The sequence below is a fragment of the Phasianus colchicus genome, chromosome 2, assembly GCF_987193195.1.
Source record: "Phasianus colchicus chromosome 2, bPhaCol1.hap1.1, whole genome shotgun sequence".
Classification (NCBI taxonomy): Eukaryota; Metazoa; Chordata; class Aves; order Galliformes; family Phasianidae; genus Phasianus; species Phasianus colchicus.
In genome coordinates, this window is record NC_143437.1 from 12,945,034 (window position 1) to 12,951,050 (window position 6,017).

Consider the following 6,017-nt stretch of genomic DNA (forward strand, 5'->3'; position numbering starts at 1 on the left):
CATGTTTTTCTTCTTTACAAAGTTGTCTGTCAAAAAATGGAAAGATGCAAAATTGAGGTTGTCTGTTTAAAGGCTGTAGTGATGGTGCATGGCTGTGTCAGGCAGGAGGGTTTGGGGCTCAACAGAGATGGGGTGTGCTTGTTAAGATGAGGAAATAAATTGCCCTTACCCATCTGAATCAATGACTTGTGCTTTTGTGAAAAAGCAGTCCACTGGAGAATCCTGGGCACAGCTCTGAGGGCAAAGCAGCTGAGGGCAGAGCCATAACCAGTATGTGGGTTCCTCATCCCAATATTCTGTCCTGGTGGGTGATGAGTGATCCCTAGCCAGGACTCCTGGATCTGTTCAAGGGCACTATGTTGGGCTGGACAAGTGTCTTCTGGAAGTACATGCCTGCTATGTCTAACAGAGGTGAAGTAAGTAAAAAATATCTGGCAAAACTAGTAAGTCTAAGAGATTGACTCCAAAATGTCTACTCCAGTGCTTGAATAGTCAACACTTTCAAAATCCATGAGTGTTCAAGCCTGCCTCAGAGTCCTTGGTGAGGCTCTTGCTGACCTGAAAGCAGCTTGCAGGACGTGTCAGAGGAGTTGCACAAGCTCCCCTGGTTTCTGGGTGGACTGTGCCTCAAGCAGAGGAAAGCTACAGCAGCAGGCGAGTCTGCAGAGAGGCTTACATTGGCTCTGTGTGATGGTGAAATAGGATGGTGCTTTAATAGAGAATTAGAAAGGAAAATGGTTATTGAATTTTACTACAAACCCCCAAGGCAGAATGAGGAGTAGGATGTAAAAATGTTCAAGGAAATTAAACTGGCAATAAGGAAGGGCAGAGTGTTGATACCAGCAGCCTTAATTATCCTAGCTTACAATGGGTGTACTCTGTAATAATTTTCAAGTATCGTTGAAGTGAGCACAACAGGTTTGACCCACTGCTTCTTAAATAAACTGCTCTAATTAGTAACATGCATGCATTATCAGGAGCTGCCAGGAACAACATCTTGAGTCTGTTACTGTGGAACAAAAATAGTGGATACTAATCTTGCTCTTAATAATTTCATGTGTGTAGGTTATGGATGAAGCAGGAGCTGCAGGATGGAAAAATCTCTACAGCATGATGGGGAGTGAGCATGTATGAATCTTCACATCCTTCACACTGACTGAAGAGGTCAAATGCACCTGGTTTCTTCTCCAGAAACATTAATTTTTTCTCCTACATTTACCTCTTTGCACGTTGTTAACAGTGTATGAATGGGGTGGATAATCCCAGCTTTGTGTGAGGAGAACCATCCTCAGCTCAGTTTTGCCTCCTGCCAAACAAGTCTGTGTTTTCAGTCTGTCCTTTTGATGCCCAGAGGAAGAGCACAGGCTCCCTCTGCTCCCTGCATCTGCATGGCAGAGGGCATGGATTAGCCCTGAGTAAGGCATCTTGAGAGTCACAGCCATCTGGCTGTCATTAGTTTGACTTGATGGAATTGGACAAATGTAACAATTAGTATAGTAAAAACTCCTAATTAAATAATTTTTAAAAAAAGATAATGATGATTGAGGATGAATGGGTGTTTAATTTTGTGCATGAATGAAAGAACATGTTAATTAAAACCTTGAGTTTATTTATGTGCTATTCTCATTTTGTAGCAAGCTCCAAGGTCCCTGAACCTGGCTGACAGCTCACATCTCCGTCCTGCAGCCCCAAGTTCATCTATCCATATCCTGTCCTGTCCTCTCCTCTCCTCTCTTCCCCTCCCCTTCCTTCCTCTCCTCTCCCCTCCTCTGCACATTTGCTCCCTGGCAGCTCCCAGCCACTCACCAGGCAGCCTGGGGACATCAGGAAGGGGGCATACCTGGCAGCAGAGCCTGCTGCTGGGGTGGGCTTCAGAGCTTACTGCATCAAGGTGTATGCATTTCAACTTCAAGTGCTGTAAAATAGGAGGAGTTCAGCCCTTATGACATTCAGGATGTGTGGAAAGGGGTCCTGAAGTGGAAACTGCTACTAAGTCTCTCTCTACAAAGAAGTGCAAAAAGAGAAGTAAAATAGATTCAGAAAGGCATCTATTATTTTGAAGGGTCTTCATGTAATACTGTGAAATCCTTGCATAAGAGAGCAGAAAGCTGGTAAGCTTCATGACAGTCCATGCCAAAGCCCTGTTCTTTTCTAGCACCTAATCAGGCAAAGAGTTTTATTTATTTTCTAAGTTTTGGAGGTTCAGCCTCTGACTCTGCACATAAGTTTCCTGCCCTAGCCAATGAAATCAGCACCGCAATTACTCCTTACAAACTCACAGAATCACAGAATGGTCCCGCATGCAGGGCCACCAACCTCCCCATTTAATACTAGACCAGGCTGCCCAGGGCCCCATCCAGTCTGGCTTTGAACACCTCCAGGGACGGGGCATCCACAAACTCTCTGGGCAGTCTATTCCAGCACCTCCAACTCGTGGCTCAAAGTCTTTGCTTTGCTCCTGCTTTTCCTTCCAGCACAAGATTTTGGACTGAATGAAAAATATTCACAGGCAAACAAGTTTCTACATCTCTTAAAATTTCTTTGGGAATAAAAGAACTCCAAAGCAGTGGGAAAGTGCTTGGTTCTTGTGAATCCTTCTTAAAGGCACTTTTGTGGCCAGTGCCACCTCTCATAGGAAATCTCTTCCGGGCACACTCAGTATCCTGAGAGTCCACAGGGTTTGAGAATTGAACACTTCTAAGAAAAACACTGTGAGAAATACACATCTTCTGAGTACGCTGGGTCATCAGGCAGCCGGCATGATGACGGGGTCCTGCCAGCCCCTTCTCCAGCAGATTGCTCAATACTACCTAAAAGCATAGCAGAAAATTTAAAATAACAAATATAAGATTTTGAAAAGGCCGCATAGTGAAAAGAGTTAAATAACCTAACAAGGAAATGAAGTGTTTTCTGATCATTTTTTTCTCTAGGCTGTGCAGGTTCCTCCAATGAACCCAAAACCCCATTATTCATACAGCTGAAATGAGTTGTATCAGCGTTCAGGAATTAAATGCAATTAAATATGTGTATGCAGCCTAACAACAAGGTGATTTTATGCAAGTTGTCTTGATATGTATTAAGACTTGCTGTTGGTGAGCTTGTCATCAAGTTACATTATTTCCCCTGAGAGCAAAACAAATCAACGTTTCCCCACTCGATGTTTCTGAAGACAGCATTTCAGCAACAGCTGATCAGCAGGGTCTGAAAGTGAACTTGATTATAGAGAGAGGATATTAAAGTTGAGAAAAAATCCAAAGACAAAGGCAGCTCAAGGGGAGCAGAAGGAAGCAATTATTATTATTATTTAAATATTATTTGGGTATTAATGCTGCGGAATAGGATTTCTCATGCAGGTCACAAATTTAACACAGTCACACCAGTGGTCTTTCAAATTACCCACCCTGAAGTAATTTTGATAAAACCAGACCAAAATACGGTGAGGAAAGAAGATTAAAAAATTGAAGGGGGTTCAGAAATGAGGGGAACAATCTCTAGAGATGTGGCTTTCTTTTTCTGGAGAAAAATCACGAGAAAAATGTTGCTTCATACTCTTAGAGTGGGATACCTGGTGATGTACAGAATGTGATGCTGCTGTTTTTCTTTGCTTGTACATACTTCTGTGTGAGGTCAGCACCTTAAGGTTTTTACACAATGTTCTGGGAGCACTTTTGCTATTTCTTTCCTCTGACAATCTGCAGCTTCCCTGCTCTACATATGTGATACAGGTATGCCTGGGAGCACACAGAAAATGACAATTACCTGCCATTCCTTATTTCTGTCCAGAGTACCTCAAATATTTTAAGTATTAGAGGTGACTGAGTTCCAGGACAATGGCAGGAAATACCAGATGAGGCATCAGCACCTCCAGATGTATGTTTTCATATAATATAAATCATCCTGTTTAATTAGAGATCTCCCCCTTGAGCTGCCAGCATGAGGCTATTTACAGATAGTGGGGTAAGCACAAGCTCCTCCAGCAATCTCACACATCTCTTACGCCTTCTTCAAGATTTCCCCACAAGTACTGTGTGTCAAAGGAGCCTATTTTTATTCTCTTCTAGTAGTGGGGTCTTATCAGTTTATTGCAAAGGGAATAATAAATAATAGTAATGGATGCAGGCAGCTTGCATCTGCTATACAGGAATTGTGCCTGCAGTCACAGCTTCAAGCTGAAGCATCTCAGCTCCTCCCCAGCTTCTGCAACACAAGGAGAAGAATCCTGTTGGGCTGAGAGTAGAAGTGGGGGTAGGCAGCATATAGCTGGCCGAGGGAACACTCAGAATGGGAAGTCTGTGCTGGGAGGCCTTACATTGCAGAAACCCCACTCAGATCTCCAGTGCTGTGCTAGGAGGCTGAGGTTCACCTTGGGGACCCCACTGCTGGCCAAGCAACTGCTCTGCTCCAGGCTCAGCCAGGGATTCGCCAGCAGCAGTACCAACATGGCAAACAAGGGAGAGAGTGATAAAAGCCAGCAGGAGCAGGACAGAAGGCTGAGCAGAAGGAAATGATGCCATACTGACAGCAAAGCCACCCTGGGGACCTTAAGTGACAGCTCCATGTGGCAATGGCTTTGCTTCCTTCCTGGCCAATGCAGACTGTGGTCTTAATATGAATTTGGATTGCAAAATCTGTAACACAACCAGAAAAAAGTCACCTCTCTCTCATGCCAGATTTGCTCTAGAGGACTCCCATCAAGTTACTCATCAGGTTCTTTAATGTGGTGAATTTGAAAGGAACAAAGCCCTGCCTTGCATAGCTGCCAGTGCAGAAAGACTCCAGGCATGCATCTTCAGGGAAGAATATTTGCATCATTAGGAAAAACATGAAATTGAATCTTATTCTTGTAACCAAAACATCTTTGATGATTCACTTTCTGTCATTGCTGTACAGTATTCAGGGTATAAATAGCTTTCTTTTAGATCTAAAAGACTTGCAATCCATTCTTCCAGTGGTCTTAAACACGACGAAACACCTCCAGCAGGACTAAGGGCTGCTATTGCAAGATATAAAGGGAACATCAATCACAGCTCATTTGTCACTAGGTATCTGGGATGGACACATGCTCTTCAGAGCATGTCTGGCCCACCTGTCACAATGCATGGGAATCAGCTGCCAAGAAGGACCCTTTAATCCATGAGCGAGACATTTAGAGTGAGTAGAAAGAGCAACCATGTAATGACACATGAAATCACCTAGGAAAGGGTGGCATTACAAACGGGGCTGGAGCTTCCCTTGGCCAAATACTAATTAGAAGGGATGAAGAAAAATAAAAGCACAGTGAAAACTGTTTCTAAAATGGTGATGGAGACTGCATAATCTTTGTGAATGCATTGACTAAGAAGCCTGGTATGCTCCAAGCATGTGACAGTGGTGAAGGACCAGCAGTTTCACATGGTTTGTGCAAAGACTGACTCCACTGCAACTGGAGGCCTTTCACAAAACATTTCCCACTGAAGATGGCAAAAGCCAAGCTAAGCAGAAGCATCTGCATGAACACAAGCATGCATCCTATAGATATGCTTACATCTACAGCCGTTATATTGTCCTGCTAGGCAAGTCCTTCATTCAATAATTTGATACCTGTGGAGCTTTGGGAAGGCTGAAAGATGATATCAAGATTCTATTGCTTCTCCATGCATTGTATGGGGAAACACGGGCTGTGTTGATGCTCTAGAGTCCATATGGTTTTCCTTAGACTATACCACAGATATCTGGCCACCCCCTACCAGCTAGGTACCCTGGGTGCCAGCCCCTCAGGCACCCACAGAACCAGGACCAGGACATAGACTGGCTGTGGGCACCAAGCAGCTGCCTGTCACATGGCTCATGCACATTCACCAGCAGCAGATTTATACCCATGAGGAATTTGCAGAGAGATTAGTGAACCAATGCAGACACAAGACAAGGCGACTCCTGTTGCTCTTCAAGGAATGCATTTGTACATAAGCTAACAACTCTGCTACAGTTTCATACGTCATTAGGCTAATGTTCTGTTTAAATAGAGTTATCAATCATTC